Source organism: Ascaphus truei, chromosome 10, assembly GCF_040206685.1.
Source record: "Ascaphus truei isolate aAscTru1 chromosome 10, aAscTru1.hap1, whole genome shotgun sequence".
NCBI lineage: Eukaryota > Metazoa > Chordata > Amphibia > Anura > Ascaphidae > Ascaphus > Ascaphus truei.
Genome location: NC_134492.1, coordinates 50,633,576 through 50,660,298, shown reverse-complemented (window position 1 = coordinate 50,660,298; position 26,723 = coordinate 50,633,576). Strand labels below are relative to the sequence as shown.

The 26,723-nt window shown below is 43.4% G+C and overlaps 2 long non-coding RNA genes across 2 annotated transcripts in view; one reads left to right on the top strand and one right to left on the bottom strand.

Moving 5' to 3' along the window:
• Nucleotides 1-20,136: 20,136 nt before the first annotated feature.
• The window catches only part of LOC142503952 (uncharacterized), a 58,311-nt gene continuing 51,724 nt past the window's right edge, over nt 20,137-26,723 (bottom strand). The window contains exon 4 of the long non-coding RNA XR_012804143.1: nt 20,137-21,903. This is a non-coding gene — a long non-coding RNA (uncharacterized LOC142503952). The remainder of the gene's footprint in view (nt 21,904-26,723) is intronic.
• LOC142503951 (uncharacterized) lies at nt 20,940-25,095 on the top strand. Its single transcript, XR_012804142.1, has 3 exons — nt 20,940-21,075; nt 21,736-21,841; nt 23,747-25,095. It is a non-coding gene; the product is annotated as an uncharacterized LOC142503951 (long non-coding RNA).

Here is a 26,723-nt window from a genome sequence, read left to right as displayed (position 1 = left end):
TTAGGTTTCCAGCTATTTTTTTAAGAATAAAAGAGTTTTATTGTACGGTATTGGGGAAAAGTCTGATAAACAGGAAAAACATACAAGAGAAACTGCTCCTTTAAGATAAAATGACAGCTGGGGGTGTGACTACTCCAGTTATCCCAGATAACAAGCCTCTCCGACCTTGAAAATGTTCTGCAATCTGATTTCTCAAAGGTCGAAAGCTGGATCACTCAAAACAAACACTGATAAAACAGTAATCATGGTGTTTATAGCAAAGGCTAAACTTCTAAACTAAGCATCCAACGGCAGAGCCAACAATAACACGAAGCTAGCATTGGTTTGTATATTGACACGGTGACGGGCAAAATGATCATTATTGACTAATGGGATGTTGTGTGTGGTGCAGAACCCCAAATTCCCCTGAGCAAACTCGATATTCAATATAGCATGACGTTGTAAGAGCCCAGTGCAACATTTATATCTCAATGGGCAAAAATTCTTCCAGGCCCCAATAAATGGCAGTTACTGGGGTCCGTAAAGCTGTTATGTTTTAACTTGTGCCTCATATCCCTGTATAACTTTCCTTTCTAAAAAGACCAACCAGGATTTCTATTGCATTTGCCATCACATCTCCAAAGGTGGATGTCTACTGGCGTTTATGAGAAGAACTGAAGAGAAAGTTCATGTTAAAGGAAACTAAGGTATATTGGACAACTATAATCATTATTTTTGCTCAATTTTCCCAGGAAACAGTGAAGGCACCAATAATATACATGGAAATGATGGAGATATGTACAGTTACAGGTGAGAAGATCCTAACAGCGCTTTAAAAACTTGAAAGTGGACAAGTCAATGGAACCAGGTGGGATATTTCCACGGGGGCATATTAGTGGGACTCACATTTATAAAGGATTTTTATCGCACGAGGAAGCATATTTCAGAGAAAGAAACGTGCTTGGACAGAAGGTAATTCTCTGTGCCTCTAGGGTGTCAGGAAAGGTTGTATAGTCGTTGGATAGCTTTCCAACAGTAAGGGAATTTAAAATGCTTAGGATAGATATAAGGCTCTCTTCAATATGGCGGGCTGAGACTTTATCGGTCGTCAAATTCTGTGTTTCTATGTAGCTTTAAGATGCTATCAATAGTTATATAATGGCAAGATATTTCATGGTTATGTTATTAAACGCTTTTGTATGTATATATTTATTTATACAGCACCATCCACGTACATAGCGCGTCACAGCAATAATACACGTGACATAACATAACACATAATGGGAATAAGCGCTTCAGACATAAAAGTAATATTAGGAAATGGAGTCCCTGCCCCGAAGAGCTTACAATCTAAGCGGTAGGTAGGAAGAACGTACAGAGACCGATTCCAAAGCTTGAACTATGTATCCTGTACGACACGTGTATAACATCTCTGCTATACATATTCACCAATTACATTTTTAGAAATGTATTTCTTCAATTACCTTATCTTTCCATGGTCAGTAGGAGCCAGCTCTATCTCATCTCCTATAGTATTGATTCGACTAAAAGGTTATTCCCGTGTCCTGCTAATTCACCTTCCTGAATAATACCAATGGCCTTTACATTTCATCTCTAATAACACAAAGCTGCCCATATGATATCTTTATTCAAGAGACCGTTTACATGAAAACCGTGATAAAGCACTGAGGTTTGGGCCCATATTAACTAAGCAGGCTACTGCCACAGGACATCTTCCGGGAACCATTCATGTGAGTGGCACAACTTAATAAATATGAGCCAGAATGTCACAATTATTTCCTGGTATATTAACAAAGTTAACCTTGGTCCAAAATGCTATGCAGTCAACTGTATCGTTTTGAATGTTGTAATTTTGTCTAAGGCACAGTGTCTCTGGTACATGACTAAGTTATTGAAGGAGGATGTCTAATTTAAATCATAGCTAAAGATGGAAATGAATAACCATTTAATTTATTAATGCCCTCCCAGACTATGCTAACATCCTTAATGCCATTGTCACCATAAGTCAATGTAACATCTGTTCCAGTTTGGCAGGGAGAATATATTCACTGAGATTACACACAGTTTGACAAATTCTTCTTAAATAAATCAAGAATTCAGGCTGATTTTAGGCAGCGCATGTAACCAAAAAAGTAACACACTTGATCATTGCACTTACTAAAAGAGTACTATGTTTCAAAGATTTTCCTCTGCAAAAATGGCGGAAAACAGATGTAAGAAAGCAGCGTCAGGTGTCCTCAAAGAAACATCCGATTTGACGAATCAGTGATGAATAGGGAAACTCCAGGTGTGTTTCGATGTCTTTCACATGTAACACAATTTCTCCTCACCCCCCCCCCCAACCCCCTGGGAGATGAGTGGCTACGTTATGTGTGATGCAATGCAATACCTGTGGCTCACAGGAAACCTGAGCCTCTGCTGCTGGGAGCCTGGGGTGTACCTGAGTTGATGCTCGGTAGCGCCTCCACCTATAATGGGATTATACTATGTGGAATGACCCCGTTACAGGACAATAAAGAATATACACGGGTAAAACAATAACAGTTTACTGTACACATCAGAGAACCAATAATAAAGGTGATAGCCACTCGCAGGACCCGTGTCTACACCCCAATGGAGTTTACCCCAATGAACTAAGGTGATCCAGGCACCGGACTGTCCCAGTGTCCACCGGATCAATCACCCACCCACCCAAATGTTTGAAACAGCACTGCTCCCACTAGCCCGTGTATGGTTGGGTACCTGCCGGGTGTGTCCACACCCGGGCGCGCAGTGATGCTGATGGGAACCATGGATCCAGTGACGGCAAACGCGAAGCCTCCACCTCTACGTGGGGTGGGTCCCGCATGGATTGTACCACCGTATGAGATTGTTCTTTGCTGAAGGTGTCTGGGCCAGATCAGCTGAGATCAGAATGCAGCCGCGTCCTGACGGTGTCCCTCACTCTGGTACTACAGGGCAGTGTCCCTATCTATGGGCCTGTCCCTACAGCAACCACAAGCTAAGGGGTGTGGGGACCTCGCTAGGGCCTAAGGGGGTCTCTGGCCTAGTGCAGTGGGTCACTGACTCCTTACACACACACCCTATTCTGCTGTCCCAGCTACCACTGACACTCACTAACTGCCCAACTGTATAACTGCCTTAACTACTCATGCAGCCGCCCTATTGGCTAAGCCGCAGCATGTGACATCCGTTCCTGAGGCTCATGGGACGTGTCTGTCTTGAGGCTTTCTCTTATTGGCCGCCGCTCCGGGGGTCCTGCTGCGCATGCGCAAAGTGTCTCGCGCTTGCTCCAACCCCAACATGGCCGCCGGACTAGGGGATTCTCTACGCATGCATGACTACACTGCGCATGCACAGGGATTAACAAAATTGTGGCGCCCTGCTATGGGAGCCGCCGGCGACTCGGTCGCCTCTCCAACTGCCCAAAGACCTCCCCGCACTTTCCCCATCCCGCGCTGCCGGGCGCAGCCGCAGCGGAAGGTAAAGGGATGAAGGGGGACACAGGGGGAACCGTGTCACACACAGATCCCCAAACCTGTGTTCCTCCCCCAACTGTCGCATGCCTTACATGGTCAATTGCGGGCAAGGATCCTGGGTAATGACATGTAAATGAACAATGCGGCTGTGTCACTTTTAGCTTCCTATGCAGTTTGATACAAAAGAAAAGAGATTACCAAGTAAGAAAGTGAATGAAGCAGAGCTACAAAGTTCCACACATAGAAGAAAGTAGAATACTTTTGACGAATTCGGGAAAAATCGAACTGGCAAAGAAATGCCGTTTTCGCAGCGGATTCAAAAGCAGCAAAAAGTTTGACTGTCTTAAAATACCTATATATGTGAATATACCCTCAAGGAATATAATGTCCCTTTCTGTTTTAGGCTACACCACATTCTGAGCCTTGATTTAAAGCAACTGTACCTTTTTAAAATAAAATGTTTCTCCCCTTAGGTGAGGAGCAGGGGGTCTCCGAAGCTGAACCACGTTAATATCAGCTCTGGGGGGCCCCTGCTCCCGAGATACTTACTCAAGGTGCTGCCTGTATCCCTCTTCTGTTTAAAGGTCCCACATCACGCCCCCAATAGGAAGCTGTGAGGAATGACATCGCAGCTTCCTATTGGCCTGCAAGAAGCGGTACCTTCAAACAGCCATATTTGATCCCAGCCCGAGCTGCTACCATCAGCACCTTTACATGTAAGTATCTCAGGAAGCAGGGTGTCCCCTGATCTGAAATCAACGCGGTTCAGCTCCAGAGACCCCCTGCTTCAAACATAGTGAAAAAAATAAATACAAGTAAATAAAATATAAATCAAAAGACAGCGCTTCTTTAACAGAGTTGTGTGGATCTAACCCTTGGAGCTATTAAAGGTTTAATCCTACGTACTGTCGCTATAAGGTTTCCGGGAAATAGGAAAAGCCTAAATACATGTATTTGTCACAGCGGAAGCAAATGTTCTGCGCTTGGGTAGGTATAATGCTATAGTGGGGAAATGGGCTTGCAGTAGGAGAGCAAAGTGGATTTGAGGAAATGACAGTGTCAGCTGCACAATGACATAAGCAACTAAGCAATCTATCAGGTGCGAATAACAAGAAGGCCAACTTGATTTGGAAAGAAGGATATTGCTGTCGACTCAAATAATATTTCTATTTGACTTTTCTTTACCGGGAGGGAAAGCCCTGTAAATGAGATGAGAATACTTCTATGGGAATACAATGGAACGAGAATACATATATTGGAATACAATGGAACGAGAATACATATATTGGAATACAATGGAACGAGAATACTTTTTTCCTTAAACAAATCATTGCATTTTGTTAACATCAAAGGGGTTATGATCTAAGATCATATACTGTATTTGAATTTTTGGGTGCTTCAATATTTCCATGCTAAACTGTAGTATAAATATTAATAACGTGTGCATTGTGTGTGTGCAGGTCGTAATGCGACTTAATGCTTGAGACACATACTTTGTTGCTTGTAATTAAGTCTGACGCATTGCGTCAAGTTTAATACCTAGATCAGGAGTGGGCAACACCAGTCCTCAAGGGCCACCAACAGGCCAGGTGTTAGGGATATCCCTGCTTCAGCACAAGTGGCTCAATCAGTGGCTTTTTCGAAAAAAATAATTCAGGTTAGTACCTCGGCGGCGCACACATACACTATTTTGAACGAGATTTTTTTTTTTGCTCCGTTTAGCACATAGTCCCCAAAGATCTTGCCAACAGTCGTGTAAATGAGGTAAATCTCATGCCCGGTTTATTCACCAAGATGTAGATTGTTAATGCTCATTTTTAGGTGCGAAGCAAAAATAACAAAATATATTAATGTAATTTACTTTCTTAAAAAAAAATCCAATCACACCCAGTTCACCTCTAGTTTTGAGGACAGTCAACCGCAAAAAAAAGACAATAATTGTTAAAAACATCAAAAGTTAGGTTCACAAATGGGAAAATACTGGTTTAATGACTTTTTTTTTTTCATTTTTAAATCAATCCCTCATTTACATTAAACCTATTAAAGATGCCACAGTGCTTCGTTCGCCTTCGTCCTGTGAGGGATTCTTCCGTAAGCAGATGCAATCAGGTATTCCAGAAAATATTTGGCTATGTCATTGATTTAACCGTTTAAAGAGGCGTTTTCCACATGACCCCCCACTTTTGTTTCTGTAATAGATGAGAAGCGCGGGTCCCCTACAGCTGAACCGGTTCATTTCAGCTCCGAAGACCCGCTGGTTCCCGAAATATTTACCGGGGAAAGGTGCCGCCGGGAACTTCTTGGGTATTTAAATCCGACTCGCCACGCGTCCAATAGGAAAACAGCAAATGATGGTTTCCTACTGTCCCGCATCACGTGGCGCGGAAGATTTAAGCTTCTGTTGTGTGTCCCCTGGAGGTGAAGGAACCTGTGCTGCCTTTAGAGATAAGTATCTCAGGATCCAGGGGGTTCCCGGAGCTGGGGACCCCCGACTTCCGATCCATGTATGGATGTAAAGGATGTTCCTAAAAAAGGTATGCAAATTCAAAATAAATATTACTGCTAACCCTGTAGTACGGAGGTGGCCAACTCCAGTCCTTAAGGGCCACCAACAGGTCAGGTTTTCAGGATATCCCTGCTTCAGCACAGGTGGCCGAGTAATGACTCATGGAAACACCTGGGCTGAAGCAGAGTTGTCCAGAAAACCAGACCTGTTGGTGACCCTTGAAAACTGGAGTTGTCCACCCCTGTCCTAGTTATCACCCTGGATACACAGACCTGTTGCATAATAGTCTCATCACTGGATCGCGGCATTGCTTGTTGTTCCGGAAAGTAATGTTCCTGCGTGTCATTTGCTTTACACTGTAATTGGTTCGCACACGAGCCCGGGACCTGTCACTACTGATTGTATCACAATGCCCTATTTCAAGTCAATGTAATAGAATGGGTGGAGGTGTTATCCATATGCAAATATCATGTTTATTTTGGTGCAACCGAAGACACATCTGCTTCATGTGATGTATAGTGAAGGTGATCAGAGCCCATTGAATGCAGAACGAGAGGAACGCGCCCGTCTGTTTTGATAGAACAGCTTAGTAAGTATCAAGCATCATAATTTAAGGCATATTTCAAGCGTATTCCTATGTAGCTAAGCCATTTCTTGGATTAGACTTGAAAATAGGCTTATAACAATCCCAGGCTCATACTTGATGGAAATAAATAGGTCTCTCTTTGAAAAATAGCTTTATTCTAAAAAAAGTAGTATGTCACGTCAAATGAAATGAATCTTGGCTAGAGAGCCATATTACTCTATATAATCCTGAAACAAAGTATCTTCAAGCCGATGGACCTTATTGCATATTTCAGGCAGTTTGTATATTGAAGTTATAAACATTTAAAAAAAAGGGTACAATAGGTTGGTAGCCTTCGGTCTACCATAATAATGTCATTTATGATACAGGAAGTGGACATCAATGTAATTACACATACATTATAACTCTCAGTAGATGCCAATGTAACTTACCTTATCCACCAGCACAGACATTTCTAACACTGGTGAATTAAAAAAAAAGAAAATCAGTCTTATATAAAACCCTTTTAAAGTCTCTCCTGCTGTTAGGAAACGGTCCCTGTCACCGGCAGAGCCGTAAGTGACATTACAGGAAGTGACAGCCGGACGGCAGAGAGACGCGGAACACGGCACAGCACACAGAGGGAGCCCATGGAATCCATTACTTAATATGCTTTACTTAGATTACTTTATTGATGTTTAGGGCTTTATTTCTCTATTAAACACACACGGTTAGAATGTGACATGACAACATTCAGCTTACATGGCGGTTGTGCCTCTTCCCGTCACTATGAAAACATTTGCGTTCATTCAGGTAAATTGACGGTAATTCATCATTACCTATGAGTTAATGAACAGAGGGAGAGGGAATGGGGGGTGAACACCACATTGTATTCAAGCGTTGTAGGCAGCGTAACATGATCACTATTCTTTTCATGCAGCTGCATAAATTCTGCTACTATACCAGTTTTACGAATCTAAATGTTCATCGTTCATGGGAAGCAGTGCCGTGTTAACACATGGGCACGCTGGGCAGTTGCCCGGGGGCCCCATGCTAATCTGTGCACAGACCAGAATTTAACACTAATTTTCCGATCACCCGCCTCAACATTCAAATCTCCCGCTAACTCGGTAGCAGGAGAAAAATTACGACTTGTAGCGGAGAGCTGGCGTGTCTGCATTCGCGAGAGACATTTTGCCGTTTTTATTGCTTGCAATGTTATGGAAGCAGAACATTGTAGCGGATTCGCGGGAGGCAACTAACGGCTGGGGTTGTGTAGGTAGAGCCCAGTGCACTGCTTTGCCCGGGGGCCTATAATGTTGTTAAGACGGCCCTGATGGGAAGATCCAGTTAACAAACGTGTTGCCTGGTTGGAAATGTTCCTAGGATAATCCATTATCAATCGATCAGTAAAAGCAGCGGCTCCGCTAAGTATGTGAAGCAAAAAGCAAGTGTATCCCTCACATTGTAATTCCAACATTTCCACCCTGACTCTTGGGGTCTTCAGGGCCCAGAAAGATCCCTGGAGCAGGGGTGGGCAACTCCAGTACTCAAGAGCTATCAACAGGTCAGGTATTAGGGATATCCCTGCTTCAGCACAGGTGGCTCACTCTTTGTCTAAGCCACTGAGTGAGCCGCCTGTGCTGAAGCAGGGATATCCTTAACACCTGACCTGTTGGTGGCCCTTGATGACTGGACTTGGCCACGCCGGCCCCAGGTGGAGGGTCGGAACGTTGGAATTACAATGCGAGTAACAGGCTTGCTCTTTGCTTTACATACTTAGACCTCGTCCAGGGGCGCGCACGCTCACTGTAGACACGTTGCGACAATGCATGTGGCCTGCGTGAGCGGGCACGCCTGCTCAGCGCTCAGCCGCTTGCCGAGCAAGCAAATTTGAATATGCCGCTCGCAAGCGCGTCACGTGAGCGGTTCGCCCGATGAGGGCGAACCAGCTCCGTGACGTAGAGGCCGCGCCCCCACGCGCGCGCACACCTAGCCGGCCAGGAAAGCGCCAGCGCGCCTCTACCCACCCTGGACGAGGCCTTAGTACTGCTACTTTTATTATTTATTCTTTACATCTGATCTTAAGGGATTTAGGCAATGGCATGGCGTGAGCTCTTCTGATTATTCCTTATTAGTTTGAGCTTTTTTTTACCCCTTCAGCGTCCACCTCTATTTTTTTATCACATATTATTATCAAATATAATGAAGTAGCAGCTCCGCTAGTCCAGCAGAAAATGTTGAATAAAATATCTGTTGAGTATGATACATTTTTAATGGAATAACTGCTTTTGTATTGAAAATCAGTGGTAAATGTGTGATGGTACTAAAGCAGTGATAACCCGCAGGGCGCGCCTGAGGCGTCGCCAAGGGGTTTGCCAAATAATTCTGTAATGGCTGTATTTTTGCACATTTTGACCTGAACGTTGATATATCATACCCTTTAACCTTTTAACCCTTTGACCCAACCACCTATTTTTAAATTGTGTGTGTGTGTGTGTATATATATATATATATATATCTATATATATACATATATATATAACAGGGAGATAAGCTGCGCCTCTAAGGAACATACACAATAAAAATATATATGTGCTATAACGATATGATGTAAATGTCTTAATTACATAAGCAATACATATATACACATATAATAATAGTGTGGACCTATAATGATATCAGGCCCACAAAAACATGAACAATAAAATAATATAAATGCAAAAAAAGGATAAACCAGTCCTCAAATAGTCCAATGATTAGTATAGGTGCTGGTATGCAGGGTCTCCGGCAGCTCTCAGTATGGACCAACCATGTCCACAAGGTATCTATAAAGAAAAGAAGAGGAGAGAGCGCACGCCCATAGCGTATAAAAGTTTTAATGAGGGGGGGAGGGGGAGAGAGGGGGGTAAAAAACGCACTTACAAAAAATGCATTAAAATCAAGCATATGTGATATACATAATCACCACCATCCGGTTTAGCTGAGACTCTTGGGGCACTCCTAAGCTCCGTTGGTAAGGGGCAACGTCACTGCAGATTCCAGGGCTGGTAGCACCATCCGGTCAAGCTGCAGGCTTCAGGGGCCGTCCCAAGCTCCGTTGGTAATGGAGCACCGTCCCAGCAGATTCACAAAGCAGGTAGGCTATGAAAATGTCCAAGAAAGAGGTCCCGTATAATGCTGCCTCTAGCACTTGTGTCTGGATCAATACGCTCCAGCGCTTGGTGTGGACTCCAATGTCTCTGCGTCTGACGTCACGACGCTCCCTGACGCGTTTCGTCTGAGAAAGTTAGCCGTGACTGACGAAACGCGTCAGGGAGCGTCGTGACGTCAGACGCAGAGACATTGGAGTCCACACCAAGCGCTGGAGCGTATTGATCCAGACACAAGTGCTAGAGGCAGCATTATACGGGACCTCTTTCTTGGACATTTTCATAGCCTACCTGCTTTGTGAATCTGCTGGGACGGTGCTCCATTACCAACGGAGCTTGGGACGGCCCCTGAAGCCTGCAGCTTGACCGGATGGTGCTACCAGCCCTGGAATCTGCAGTGACGTTGCCCCTTACCAACGGAGCTTAGGAGTGCCCCAAGAGTCTCAGCTAAACCGGATGGTGGTGATTATGTATATCACATATGCTTGATTTTAATGCATTTTTTGTAAGTGCGTTTTTTACCCCCCTCTCTCCCCCTCCCCCCCTCATTAAAACTTTTATACGCTATGGGCGTGCGCTCTCTCCTCTTCTTTTCTTTTTAGATACATATATATATATATATATATATATATATTCAACATCTCTTTGGGCTGTGTTTTAAAACAATTTAATAAAAAAAAGTATATCATTATTATTTTTTAATCGGACACAGTATGATTATTTTTATTAGCTAATTCAGTCACTGTGTTTCTCAGACCTGATGAAGGGAGAATGTTGTTAGCTTCTTACCCTCCAAAAGGTTGTCAATATAAAAATGCCCACGTACCAGCTTCACGTTGCATAGCCAGCGACCAGCCTCACACCAATTAGACCCAAAACATCTATAAAGCTGTCTGTGAGTAGGGTTACTGGCTCTGCACTTCTTTAACCCCGGCTGTGCTGAGAAGTTGTGTAATGCAGCAGGCGGACGCTTATAGGGGTCCCTGTTAAAATGGGTAAGAAGCAAAAGGTGGCCCTGTGCTCACCTACATGTCATTCCCAGAATCCCTGGCTGCAGTGTATGCTAAGAGATAATGGGGAGAGGCATAATGCATTAGGACAATATTTAGGGTTGCATCACGCTGTAAGAGCAATGTCATTTTTAGGACTTTCTTGCAAAGTTACTGATGAATACAGAAGTGTGCATGAGTTTTCTGAGAGAACATTGATTTGAATATTTCAGCATGCAGAGCACATAGATTGCATATAAGGTCACTGGGAGGAAGAAAGCAGAGCGTTTTATGCCCTGCAGTCCAACAATATGTTATTTTCTACCCAGATCTTAAATTGCAGCTTTTGAAGCGGAAGGATTAACAGCCAATTATGGTTAAGATAAGACCACACCGCGTGCGTAGGAAAGGGAGTGTTTGAAACACGCAGAGAGTCCGTCTGCAGTAATTGCTTTGAAATGTAGTAATTTCTGTTTCAATATAACACTTTTTATATTCCTGTCACGGATTTAGCTGGCCGTGTTTATGGATTAGTTGAAGAAAATGCAGTTGCATTAAACAATGTCTTGTTTTAATGTATTTAGGATATTATTTTTCGTAGGGTTGGAATCTTTGAAAGTGTTAGGCCGCGGTGCACTGTAGCCCCGGGGTGGTGGCGGCGCGTGCACAGCGCTTCTCTGCGCTCTTGAGATGCAGGAGATTGCGACGGGGGGTGGGGGAGGCGTGGTAGGGGTTGGGCAGGGGCGTGGCCATGACATCACAGTAGCAGGCACAAATCAAATAGAGTCCAGTAGATGAACAAATAAAACACTTTTATTGTACTACATGGTCAAAAAACAAAAGAAGGGAATTCTCCCACGCGTTAACGAATAGACGATACCGTCCTGTGGATTTGAGTGCGGTACAACGGTATCGTCTATTCATTTTTTTATTATATATATGTTCAGTGTATATATATATATATATATATATATATATATATATATATATATATATATATATATATATATATATATATATATATATATATATATATATATATATTGTGTGTGTGTGTGTATATATATACACACACACACACACACACACACACACACACACGAAGGCCTGGTGCTTGTCCCTTAAAAATAAATAGAAAGAAAATACGTTACCGTCCGAGGACTGATAAAGTAGAGACAGCACACAGTAGGAAGATGACAAAAGGTTATACTGGCTTAAACATCATCACAGATAACCAACGTTTCGACCCCACAGAGAGGTCTTTTTCAAGGGCATGTGTAACCTTTAGTCATCTTCCTACTGTGTGCTGTCTCTACTTTATCAGTCCTCGGACGGTAACGTATTTTCTTTCTATGTATATGTATATATATGTATATTGGGATGTATCAAATATTGCATCTCAACATAATTTTCTTCTTTTTGAAACCCAGTTAGAATTGAGCAAATATTGAACCTGGTTGACATACTGTACATCTTTTTCTCAAAGCGTAGATGTGTTACATATTGGACATATACTGTACTAGAAACAAATGAAGTATCAAAGCAACAAAAAAAATCTGAAAGGCAACTATAGTGTAGTTTGAATGTTTGATGTTTCTGGTTCATGGAATTGGCCCGTTCTGCAGGTTGTTACTGTATCTGTAGAGAACCCTGCGTGTTCAGGTTGTCTTGGTAACTAATGGACAACTCTCTCTTGCTGCAACTGAACACGAGACATGGCATCTCCAGGGCAGATACCAAAGTAATGTAAGGAACTCTGTTGCCTTTGCTTGCTAAAATTCAGTAAACATTCTTGTTTTCACAAGATTAGCCATTCAAATTTCCATGGCCTCTTCAATTCCCCCAAACAAATCTGTCTAGGCGTAGAACATTTTGTGAAATGTGTTTTAGCTTCTCTTTCTTCTTATGTACATTCATGCATTTGTATGTGTGGGTCTGTAATTGTGAAAATTAACACATTGGTATTTGTAACAAAGCTCTATCCTGGATCTCCTCTTATCTCTCCCATCGTACTTTCAGTGTCTCGTTTGTGAACACCTCCTTCTCCTCCTCTATTGATCTCTCTGTGGGGGTACCTCAGGGCTCTGTCCTGGGACCTCTTCTCTTTTCTCTTTACACACTCTCTAGGTGACCTTATCACATCTTTAAGGTTCAAATATCACCTCTACGTTGATGACACACAAATTTACTTTTCAACCTCTGACCTTACACCTGCTGTACAGACCAAAGTCTCTGAATGTCTCTTTGCTATATCATCCTGGGTGGCTCAATGATGACTCAAACGTAACATGTCCAAGGCGGAACTCCTCATACTTCCCCCCACTCCTCATACTTCCCCCCAAGTCTGGCCCTACTGCCTCTTCTACGTTACTGTTGGCAGCACTATCATACACACAGCATGACAAGCACGCTGCTTAGGTGTCACATGACTCCTCTCACATTCACAATGTAGCTAAAGCCAGTCATTTCTTCCTCCATAACATTGCAAAGATACATCCTTCATCTGTTGCTGTACTGCTAAAACTGTAACACAGGCCCTGATTCTCTCCCATCTCGACTATTGTAACCTTATACTGTCTGGCCTTCCTGCCTCTCACCTGTCTCCCATATAATCTATCCTAAACGCTTCTTCTATAATCACTTTATCCTCTCCCAAATCTGTCTCGGCGTCTCCCCTGCTCCCCTCTCATCCCTTTCCTGGCTTCCTATCAAATCCCGCATCACACACTCAATTCTCCTCCTCACTTTTAAGGCAATACCCTCCTCTGCCCCTCCTTACATCTCACCCTAATTTTTTCTATAAACCTGCCCGACTCTTGCGTTCTTCTCAAGGATGTCTTCTGTCTACCCCCTTTTGTATCTAAAGCCTTCTCCTGCCTTAAACCTTTTCCACTAACTGCCCCGCACCTCTGGAATGCCCTTCCCCTGAATACCCGACTAGCACCCTCTCTATCCACCTTTAAGACTCATCTTAAAAAACACCTGCTTAACGAAGCATATGAGTAGCTCCACTGGCTGAAACTATACATATCACATTCACTGACCTTAGCCCTGTGCAGACGCACGTACCAAACACCCACTTATCAAACTGTCTCTGTAAGATCTTCTTACTTCTTCAATTGTAAGCTCTTCGGGGCAGGGTCTCCTTTTCCAAATGTTACTTTTATGTCTGAAGCGCTTATTCCCATTATATGTTATATTATTATATCACTGCGTTATGTACCTGGATGGCACTATATAAATAAAGATATACATACGCACATCCCTATATTACATGGAAAGAAACATCTTGACATCTTTTTATGTGAAGGCGGTATCCAATAGGGATAATCCCTGATGTCTCTCACTTAATGTTGATTAAAAACATAGATAATCCATGACATGCACACAAAAGATAGAGGAACCTTCGCTCAAACCAGATACTTTTTAGTCACTTTATATATAGATAATCCTTAGAGAATTGTTTCTATGTGGGTGCTGTTTAGGGATTAGTGATATTATACAGCAATATAACACTAAGAAGGAAGAAAAACATAATCCCTTTCATAACAGTCGAGCACTCCTTAATAAAGAGAGAATAGATCAAATAGGAACATTTATTGTTGTCATACATATATATTGGTGAAATTATCCGAAATGCTTAGTGGTGTGAATAGAAAACGTAACTTTTACTTGCTATTAAAGCTGCAGACCAGGCAATATCTTACATGTGTGTTTTTTTAAATAAATCAGTTCTGTACTATGAGAAAATACTTGTAGCATTTAAAAAAAAAAAACTAAAAGAAACAACTCTAAATGACATTTTAATGTATTATAATGTAACAAGCATTTTTTGTTTCTATAGCAACCATTTACAAAGTCACATCCACTTCCTCTTCTGAAACAGGCTCTGCCACACCCCTTTATGAGCCCTGCCCTCTTTCTAGCAGTGCACCAATTGTATCTAGTTACTGTGGAGGTGGAGGGTTGGTCAGCGCACGGGATTTTGCTCAAACGTAGAGATAAGAGGATAGGAAGATATGGAACACAGTATTAGTGTTTTAGTAATCGAACGGTACAATACAGCCAAAAGAACTTTGGAATTAAAAATGTATGAAAAATATATTTTTAAAATAGCTTAAAACTCTTTGGAATTAAAGAACCTTGGTAATTAAAAGTAAAAATATATAAATATATGAAAAAATATATTTCTAAAATAGCTTAAAAATAGATTAGAAAATCCTTAAATAAAATCCTTAAATAAAATTTAAATGGAATTGTGTGGTTTTTTATGAACAGAAGCAGAATATGTGCTATATGTGGATGACTAACAGGGTGTGTTTACATAGCCTGTTGTTGGTCTGAGGTAAAAAGGGGATAATGGGGCTGGTTAGCAGAGTTTAATGTGCAGTCTTTCCTTCACGGAATGCTGCTAAAAACAATAACTTTCTCACCCACCTGGTGGGGGCAGTACGTGAGTTGCTTCTCTCCCGGGGGCCCAAATAGGAAGAAAAGGGCCGAACTCGGTGAGTGAGCAAAATAGAATTTATTAGGTACAGAAAACAAAGTCAAAATAACACTCACGGTACAGCTTTAAAACAGCCCAGCATCAGCCTGATCGTCCGGTGATATTCCTCTCACCAGTACAGCTCCCGTGGTCGCGTCCGACGGCGGGACCGGAAGAGGAGGTCTTACCGGATGTCAGCAGGCTGGCTGGGTCCTTCAATCAATGGGCTCCGGCAGGGAACTACTAGTTTCGCAATAATGCTTTGTCAGGTTTTAAGCTATTTTAAAAATATATTTTTCATACATTTTTAATTCCAAAGTTCTTTTGGCTGTATTGTACCGTTCGATTACTAAAACACTAATACCGTGTTCCATATCTTCCTATCCTCTTATCTCTACGTTTGAGCAAAATCCCGTGCGCTGACCAACCCTCCACCTCCACTGCAACTACAAGAAGATTCCGGGCTTTATCTTCTCTACTGGTCCAGCTGCAGAAAACAACAAGGGCAAGTATACACTACCCTTTCTTTGGTTACACACTACCACACAGGCAACATCACAAGCCTATACAAATAGGGAGCGCCCCAACCTCTTTTCTTTTTGTATCTAGTTACTGCCTGGTCACATGATCTTCCCCACATAATTTTGCAACTTTGGTTCTCTTCTGCTGCACCGACAGCCATTTAGTGACTCCCCAAGCCCAATCTTCACCGATCGATCACAGGAGAATGGATCGATCGGCAACTTAGCTAATTACTTATCATTGTGTGGATTGTATTGATGCACATATTATAAGGAAAAAATATAAAATAAAAAACAGCAGCTTGGGCAACTGCTTAATATGAAACATAACTAGTGAGTTAAAAAAAGACGAATGTGTCTCATATAAGTACCAACAAAAGGAGTAAAACCGATTACTGCATGTATCTATGTACATATCGTCAGTATCAACACACTGGTGCAGAGCAGTTGTATCTGTGTCAGCAAGGGCACAGCGAGGTGGGTAAGGTCCTCCTTGTAAGACAGAGTGAACAGGTGAGTTGCAGAGCACAGCGGCTGGCCAGGTGGGAAAGTCGTCATTGTGCTTTCCTGGAACATACGTTATACGTAGATCGCGTGTTGAAGAGAGATTGGAATATATTGAGAGAAGGGTACTGGAGATGAGAAGTTTAGATAGCAGGTGTATAAAGTAATATTCACAGCAGCTAAAATCACTAGTGTGGCTATAATAGCCTGAGGATTCAATCTGACTTTTAAGAAAGTCCCACCACAGGATTTTCGGAGGGGGGGGGGGGAGGGGGGCGGCAGTTACTGAGGCTGGCGCTCTTCCCCAAGGCACCTAAATGAAATGCTGGGGGAGGCATGAGGCCTCTGTAACTTATCTTACCTGCTATCAGCCAACTCTTCGGCGACGAGACACCATGACAAAGCGGCGTCAAAAGGCAACGTGACGTCACATCGCCGAAGTCAGAGAGCATGTAAGGAGGGGGGGGGCATGAGCAGGGGGGGGGGGGAGATCAGACAGGGGGGGGCACGAACAGAATAGTTTATGCACCCCTGCGCTTGATGACCATGCCTGCTTCTCTAACCCTTGTGGCGTCCGATATCATGTGTCTTATGGAGTAGCACCTTTTAGTAAACATGGCCCACAATCTTGGCAGGTGAGTTCCTGCCCTGAAGAGCTTACTGTCTCATTTATAGTTCCCGAGGCACAGGTAGATAAAGAGATTTTTCCAGGGTCCCAACAAGAGCTGATGGTGGGTTTCACCTACGTTGGAAAGTAAGGTGGGTTTCGCCTACGTTGGAAAGACATCCGCCTATTCCCAATACCATGTGGCATTTTATTATAGCTGTTCAATTCTGCCTACTGTACATCTGAACCATACTGTTCCCATCCCAACTTCAAAAAATGCCATTTATGGAGCACTGGAATTATTATGTCAACAATTCTGCAGCAATATTCAGATTCTTATTAAATCTGTCATATCTAGCGTTAGAAACATTACCAGCTGCTCTTACCCAGAGGTTAGAGCCATGAGAGATACAAGTAACAAACATGGCTCTTTTCTGGAGCTTGACCCTCTATAAAGCAGCTGGGCTGGCATCAGGCACTGTAATTAAATTCATGCCAATTAATTTGGAAGTTGCTCAGTGCTACAGTGAAAAACATGTATAAATTGTATTATTCATCAGTCATATTTCCTGCTGTTTTTCTTTTACATATGTATAACTTCTCTTCCCCCGGCAAACAGAAGAGGGGCCGCAATAAAGGGTCTCAATGACTCTATCATGGTGCAGGCGATGCACAGCGGTTCCCTGACCTTAATTCTCAGGGGCTGACAGTCCGTGCAGAGCTGGTATAGTGAGCAAGAATTAAAAGGGCGCCAGGAACATTTCTGTAACGTTGTTTGAACAGTTCAATTGCCCGGATAAGAAGGAGCGGTTTTCACACGGAGGGCAGCTTCTTGTTGCAGATTAGATACTGTACATATGAACAGGTGTTCCTCGACCATGAGAGATATGAGTGGGGGCAATCTATTTCCCAAGCATTCCATCCTATTACTGGGAACAGGACTAAGGGACATACCCTAAGGCTCCAGCCACGGTGCAGCGACGCGCGCTCATGCTTGAGAGCCGTGACATCACCGACTCTCTGTGCATGAGCGCTAGCCTGTCCTGCAGGAATTTGTGAGCGGGGAAGGGGGGGGGGGGGTGTCGTGGCACATAAGGGAGGGCGTGTGCATTGCCTGGATCGGGGGCGGGAGGGGGGTAGTGTGTGTGCATTGACTGGTGCTGATTCGTTGTTGAAGGGTCATGTGACCCTTCTGAACACTTGGAAATCACTTTTTCATGTCTCCCCAAGCGCTGAGCATTGCCGAGCGTACATGCGCGTGCGCACGCAGCGTCAGTGTGGCCATGCTCATTTGACAACATTACAGTGAGCGTTGCCGCAGCCCAAGTCATTCCCCAGCAACTCCTCCAGGTCTCCTTAATGAGAACCTGTAACTAGGTAGTCACTATTCTACTGCGGCAGGTGACCGGTTGGAGGATTTATCTATAGGGGCTTAACACTGGGATACTTTCCATAGGTAGAAAACAAGAATTTGTGGTGCTTACCCGTAAGTAAAGAAATGCATCTTACTGATGACATCCCCCTGACTCTGGGTCCACTAAGATCTGATCTGTAATGTTCCCTCTCATTGTTATATACCCCATAGTGACATCACTAGTCACTATAACTTCTGGGGAAAGGTAACGTTTGTACAATGTATCTGCTCAGTGACCGCACGAGGCACTTTCTGGAAGGTGGGGGAGGGAGGGGCTATGTACTTACCCAGCACCTCCACCCAAGGAGACTGTTAGGGTAACCCCTCTAGGAACCAGTCGCCTAATTAAATAACATAGCATACCCCCACGGGAGATACATATGTATAAATATTTATTTTTACTTTATTTTACACAGAAATGGCTCTGAGATACGGGGACCACCTGGTTTCAGAGATATTTAATTTCAAAATTCCCTTACAAGAATTTTTCTCCCGCGGACACAATATGGCCACAGGAGTCAGCCATAATGGCAGCCAATAAAAGATGTGACATTGCTGTGAGATGACATTACAGGTGCTGATTGGGTGACTCTGCAGCCATATTTTACTTGCAAGTACGGGCAACAATTTAAAAATGGAATATCTTTGAAATCCAGGGGGTCTGAGCTGAGTGTCGGGTTCAGATGTGGAACACCCCTTGTTTACAAAAATACTTCATTTGGGGGAAGATTGCTACTTTAACAAGTATGGATGTGTATATTCAAATGAATATCGTAAACAGCCCAAAATAACTGGTCATTTTCTACTCAACAGACACAGATATTCTGATCATAGGAGTTATGCAGTTTGTTGTATTTGGGTATCAAATAAATTTGGGTATCATGCACCAAATACTTTGTACTTTGTACCTTCTCCGTTTCAACTGTTTAGATTATACATTGTGTGTGCCCTGTGTCCTGGCATTTCTATGTAAAGCAGGCCTGCACAACTCCAGTCCTCAAGGGCTGCAAACAGGCCAGGTTTTAAGGATATCCCTAATTCAGCACAGCTGGCTCAGTATGACTGAGCCACTAATTGAACCAGCTGTTGCGAAGTAGGGAAATCCTGAAAACCTGGCCTGTTTGCGGCCCTCGAGGACTGGATTTGTGCAGGCCTGATGTAAAGGGAGAAGGAGCGGCTCAGTGAGACACTGACTCTGGCACTGAGTTTGAAGCAGGGGTACTGGGTTCAATTCCCGGTGTCGGCTCCTTGTGACCTTGGGCAAGTCACTTTATCTCCCTGTGCCTCAGGCACCAAAAACATAGATTGTAAGCTCCGCAGGGCAGGGACCTGTGCCTGCAAAATGTCTCTGTAAAGCGCTGTGTAAAACTAGCAGCGCTATACAAGAACAAGCTATTATTATTAAAGGTTAGTAAAGCAGCTGCCGCGTGTGTGATGTGTTCTGCTATTCTGCGTTATCACTGACATTAAATCCTACGGACACTCTGATATTCTGTGTTATCGGGGGTGCAATGGGGCTTCATCTCTATGCAGTTTTTTGTTTGCCAATTTCAAAACTGTGATGGCGAACTTTATAAAAAATAATAAAAAGGTTTTGGGAGGATTTCTTAAACCGTTTGCCCAAACTTTTGCAAAACTGTACAAATGTACACATCTCTAGTATGAAACATGGGAAGAAAATATTGACTAGCCACCGCTTATAGTAAAATCGATGTTCCATGGACTGATGTTCTCTTAGTGGTAATGCCAAGAAGAGACCAGTGACTTGCTGGTACTCTGTGGCCGAAAATTACTTAGCGGTGCTTTGCCATAAGATCAGAAATTAACATTTCTCCATAACAATACAGCTGCTGGCTTTTAATCTACATAATTAAGTATTTGCATGGCGTGATCTGCAAAAATATGGAAATGAATTGATGACAAATTGTTTAATAATGAAATAGCAAACACTATGCATAGCAATGCGATGAATATATCTCATGATTTGTCACCTGGTGAAGTGAGGAAAATATTTGACAACAGGTTGAATAAAAACCCAGCAAAGTAATGAATATTTGTTCAATGAATATTTTTCACTATTTGACAGCAGTAGAGGAAAGACAATATAACAGAGAGACTTGCAAATCTATCCTAATGTAGTAATTTCGTCAACTGGTAATGGTTTATATATAAAGAAATATACCGTAATTAACAAAGGAGAATACAAAGAGGGGAAAAGATACGTGGGAATGAGAGTTTGTACATTAAGGCCCATATATTAACTAAGTGGTGCAAAGCCGTAAGTGAACGTCCGACACCGTTCCGCTTATTCGCGGGAATGAGCCGTAAGGCCCAGCTCAGACAGGATGCGATGCGACGCGCACGTTCGCCACTCTTTCGCTTTGGTGTGTGGGAGTTTTCAAACTGTACAGCGCTGGCGCCGCTGCACTTGGAGGAGACAACTGAAGTTGTGTTTTCAAGCGGCAGCCGCGTCACGTGTACTTCGCCAGCCAATCACAAACACACACACACAGTTTTTTTTTTAAAGTCCCGCCTCCAATTGCGTCATTCTGTCTGCTGGGGATGAGCACACCTCGCCCAGCAGAGAGGCGCGGATCACGGTAGTGTAACAGCCGGTCTGAGCTCAGCCTAAGGCCCCTTCCCGCACAGAAAGGACGTACTTAATGAACATAGCCTTGTATAAAGAGCACTCATATTAGCCCAATGAAAAGCAGACTTTCCTCGCTTCCTGGTGTCCCCCCGGCACAGGGCAAGGAGGGATCGATGGTGAAGAATGGACCCGCCCTGCAGGCAGCCGTGGCTTTCACCTTCCCTGGAGCCAAAGCATTGTGTATACTGCTGCTACTCAGAAGGTAAGTCTGCCTACATCTGTAGCAACATTTCCAGGCACTAGTCGGGGTTTACCCCCACAGCCTCATTGTTTGAGCCAGTGTCTGAGTGGCAGACACAGAGTCAGGGATTGAGGGTAAGGTAGTGTACACCACGCTGGAAGTGCCCCAGTATGGTGGTACTGGTTGTGTCCTGGCTGCCGCCGACGCTTCCTCCGATATGGTGTCAGTTGAGTAGTAGTTACAAGGTCAGGCCACTTCTGAGGGGAGTAGGAGTGTTCGGACTCATGACTTCGGTGGTGGTGATGATGATGAGGAGGAGGAGGAGGAGGATGATGATGGGAGACAGGCTTTAGTGTCCAGAGGGGAAACCACATATTTTATATGGGAACTGTGTAGGATTTCGGGAATAGATTCCGCACGGCTAATTTATCACAATGTGGTGACTACTTCTTACAGAAATATGTTACAACATTTACATTTTACATAGAAGATTTATTACACGTCTTACACTATTATCAGATATCCAATGGGAAAAGGGACCATTTATGGGTCAATTGTGAAAGTGCCTTAATGCCGTTAGATTTCATATCAATCCAGATTTTAATATGTCTGAATCCCAGAAAATATTTTTATTGCAAAGAATTGAATTTATTTGAAAGCACAATTATTTTGTTTTTGAAGGTGACATTTCCTACAGACATGTGGGACGTCCATGGTGACCAGGGGCGCCGTGGGCTACTCAATCCGGCCCACGGGATGTTGGGAAGCCATAAAGACCAGGTGCCAGGTGAGGTTTTTTTTGTTGATCCTGGTCTTCGGTGGACTTTATATCACTGATATTATCACCATCTGTAATGGGGATGAGAGAAGTTTACAGCAATTTTGTAACCATTATTCCTACACCTCTACCCCCATTGACAACCACCACCCTGGGTAGATTCGAAGCATTAATTTTAAGACTATTCCAGCAAATGTGGTTGAATTTTTCCAAGTCGACAGAAATGATTATTAAGGAACAGTAGAAACAGTCTTAGTCCGCGGCAGCTTCATAAACGGGGAACAACAGAAAGAGCAGAAGAATACACAAGCAGAAGAGAGAAGGATGTTCAGTTCAGCGCTAGATGTAATTCAGCTGCTGGGAGCTTTAGAAACATTATACAGAACACTGAGAAATCTTTTAGCATGATCTGATCTTCGACTCGGTCATCCCAGAGAATCAGCTGTTGTGCTCAGTACAATATTTTAGCCCTAAGTACAATGGAAAGATACACCCACCCGTTCAACCCACTGAGATGTTTTAGGAAATATAGTAGTTTATTTAGTTGACGTTTCAACTGCAACACTTGCAAGTTTGTTGTACACAAGAGTAAGGAATTTCAACCGTCTCTCACGCGAGATATATTGTGTCATTGACCCTTTTGTTTGTTTCGCAGATTTTGTGGTCTATTTATTACAACATCCATGGGGTGTCCACAACATTGGATGAACTACTAGACCAGGAGTGGCCAACTCCAGTCCTCAAGGGCCACAAATGGGTGAGGCTTTAAGGATATCCCTGCTTCAGCACACCGGGCTCAGTCGAAGCGCCATGAATGGGTCAGGCGTTAGGGATATCCCTCCTTCAGCATAGGTGGCTCAATCAGTGGCTCAGTCTTCAACTGAGTGAGCCACCTGTGCTGAAGCAGGGATATCCCTAATACCTGACCTGTTGGTGGGCCTTGAGGACTGGAGTTGGCCACTCCTGCAATAGACCATCTAAAGGGAGGTTCATTGAACATAGGTGACACAATCAAAGACTATGACAAACATAGTGTATCTAGACACCTTATCCTCATCCATATGAAAACCCCACAGGTCCTAACCTTAATCGGTATAGATTATTGCTACCCCTGGATAAAAGGGGTAACAAAAGCTTCAGGAAAGTATGCAGACAGGAGGCTTGTTGGATTTGTAGTATGCAGATACTTCATCCAAGGAGTTTAAATGTAGAGGTCAATTTAAACGTTTAAACTTGGAGTATGTTTAGTATATATTTGAATCCCCTTGTATTTCTAATTTATACTTCCTCTTTCTGTTTTAGGACCATCACATTTTAATACGTTTCAATTGTTTTTAACCCACTTTTTTATTATCTTATAGCTGAGTTCATGCGGAGAGCATATCTTGTTTTATCATCACATAAATCATTTGTTCCCCTCCACTTTCTTATGACTGATTAAGTACTCCAGCATGGGTATTTTGGGCTTTTCTCAGAGATAGGCACATTTTATTTTTTTATTGCCAACATATATTCTCACAGTATTTTACACCAATTTTAGTATTTCTTGTGAAATATTAAAACAGAACTTGTTTTATTTTCACACTGTTTTATTATTATGCCAATTAAATGATTACTTTTATTTTTATACGGTTCTCACCAATAAAGAACTTGCAAGAATGCTCTTTTTCTAAATATTGTTTCCGTCTTTTATGCTTTAATGCCTGTTTTGTCGCTTAGTACTTTATATTTACCAGGATATTATTTATTCATTTTGAGTTATGTTAGTTTTCTTTTTTGATACAAGAGGTTCAATACTCTCCCTTTGGATTTATTCAGAAAGTATTTTTCTGGCATTTTGTCTAATACTACCAGACAGGGTAACCATGGTTACCACTTCTATATCACAATGAAAGAGCATCCTTGTCATTACAGATACCCTGAGTTGTGCTCTCGAAACGCGTTGGGTGAGAAAATACGGGAAAATGCTTCTACTCTTTGAGAACCAGCTGCCCTGAGACACCGCGACAGGGAACATAGCTTCTGCTTCGTTAATACTGAGTGTTTGTGAGTACTTATTGCTAGCTTACTTATGCAGTCATCACAGGGAGACCAGAAAATGCCACTGCCTGTGGTCATCCTCTAGATATGTCAGACGGTCACCAGCACCCCCTAAGAGAGCCACCACCACCCCAGACTAGGAGGTGCCATAGTCCTAAGGTCACTCAGACTTTCAGAAGAACTGAACAACTGCAGTCTCCACATTCCCCTCACCAGCAGTATTATTACCACCATCACAGCAGGGGCTGGGATTGAGAACATGTGGAGAGGAAGAGAGTGTGGCTAAGAGTGGGAGGTTACTGAAGCCTCACATCTGGTTATCCTTTAGAATGGAGTGACTATTCTGTAGGAAAACAATGAGTGGGGTGAAAGTGGGACTGGGATAAGAGACCTCATACTGGAAAACCACATGTTGAGATATCCTTCCACAAAGTATGAGCAACAGAGGCAAATATGGGAGAGGCGCACATAGGGTCAGCATCCGTCCTCCTCTCTGTTATCATCACGAGTCCCTTCTCTTGTCCCTCCTCCCCTTGGGTCCTTAGTCCACTACACCAACCAGCAACCACCCGAAATTCATCTATTTATTGCTCTATTTATTGTTTATTTCAATTATTTATTGTCAAACTATTACTTTTTGTGCATGGCAGCAGCGGCTTCTGATGCTAATGCTGAGATGACACTATTCTTCACATTTAGCCTGTAGAAATGGGCAACCTAGTGGTACGTGTGTGTAGTACAAAAATCTGTTATGGCTACTCAGCTGTACAGATTTAGAAGCCGTTGTTGCACCCACGTGCGTATTACAGCGACACACACAAAGCGCCAGCTATTGCCCCCGCTGGCACATGCCAACAAGTAGAATAATATCAAGTACATCTGAAGCTCTAAGTTTCCTTCCCTCGCTCGGTTACAGCCGTGCCACGTGACACAGGTGTTACCATATTGTGGCATTGTATGCCATATGTCTGTAAGGGTTCCAGTCCAGGCTTTGGCGGGAACCCGCCCTTATCTGGCTGCTGTGGACATTTTGATTACTGGTAGCATGCTTTATTGGCCCTGTTCAAGGGCTTAAATAGCAGCCAGTGACTTCCAGCCCCTGCCTGAGCATTGTATACTTTTTGTTGTGTTCCTGGCCACTCTGGCTTGCCAGTCCCATTGGCTTTCCTATCCCTGTGGCTTCCCAGTTTGAAAGGCTAGTGTGTTGCTGTGGCTTACCTATCCCTGTGGCTTTCCTGTTCATTGGAATTTCTCTTTCTGACCCCGGACTGTGAAACCGACCTCGCTACCTTCCGCCTGCCCTGACCTTTGGCCTGTCGCCTGGATTCTGCACCACTGACGCCTGCCCTGAATTTTTGCACTAGTTTAGGAAGCACGGGTGTGCTGGCATTTTGGTGGCAACATCATCAGTCTTAAAGATACTACACAGGGATCCTCTCTTAGCATAGAACCCAGTAGCCTCACACTCATGATGCATGAGAGCAAAAGTCCCACCTAGTACTAGTAGGAATATGCCTCCTCAAATGACCTCATTAGCTCCCCAAAAAAGGGTGGTGGACACTAGTGCTAAAGATGGTGGTTATATGCCATGTGTGGAACTGCTCTGGTCAGTCATCTCACCAAACCACCATCCGGTCAGTAATCTCACCAAACCACCAGCCCATCAGTAATTTCACCAAACCACCAGCCCGTCTTTAATCTCACCAAACCACCAGCCCATCAGTAATCTCACCAAACCACCAGCCTGTTCAGTAATCTCACCAAACCACCAGCCTGTTCAGTAATCTCACCAAACCACCAGCCTGTCAGTATTCTCACCAAACCACCAGCCATCAGTAATCTCACCAAACCGCCAGCCGTCACTAATCTCACCAAACCGCCAGCCCGTCACTAATCTCACCAAACTGCCAGCCCGTCAGTAATCTCACCAAACCGCCAGCCCGTCAGTAATCTCACCAAACCGCCAGCCTGTCAGTATTCTCACCAAACCGCCAGCCTGTTCAGTAATCTCACCAAACCACCAGCCATCAGTAATCTCACCAAACCGCCAGCTGTCAGTAATCTCACCAAACCGCCAGCCGTCAGTAGTCTCACCAAACCGCCAGCCCATCACTATTCTCACCAAACCGCCAGCCCGTCAGTAATCTCAGCAAACCACCAGCCCATACCTTGATTTGTCATTTCATTTACAATTAACTTAGTACAAAGAGTGTTAAAAATAAATAAAACACAATTGCACATGATCTGTATTTTGTCATTTAATCTGCTTCCTCCTCAGAAGCTGGTGACATGGAGACGTCATAACATAGTCTTTGAAAATTAGATATCCATTGTATTTAAGGAACGTAAGACTTTCCATACTGCTACTAGACAGATTGCTTCTAGGGTCTCTAATAATGGACCCAGCTGTGATGAACACTCAGTGGCACGCTGGCTGCTGGACAGCTGAGACATTCTGATGCAATGCTAGCTCAGGTCATATTTCATTTCCCACCAGGTAATGATAGCCGCCTTTGCTCACATGTCCTTCTCTGGTTGTGGTCTAAGACATTTCATCGCAGCCATTCCGCCGCGACCAAATGACTGCCGGGGCTTCACCGCAACTCACCCAGCGCTGGGACACTCAGCCACCGTCTGCGTCGCCGTTAAGCTTTACCTTAAAAAAACCTAATGTTAAACACTAATACTAACCACTACCTTAAAAACCTTAACCCGTTAGCCTAAAACCCTTTACCCTAAACCCTTACCCTAACCACTTAAACCTCTAAAAAAAACCCTACCCTAAACACTATAACCCCTAAAGTTAACCCCCTTCCGTAACCGCTAAAACCCCTAAGGTTATCCCCCTACC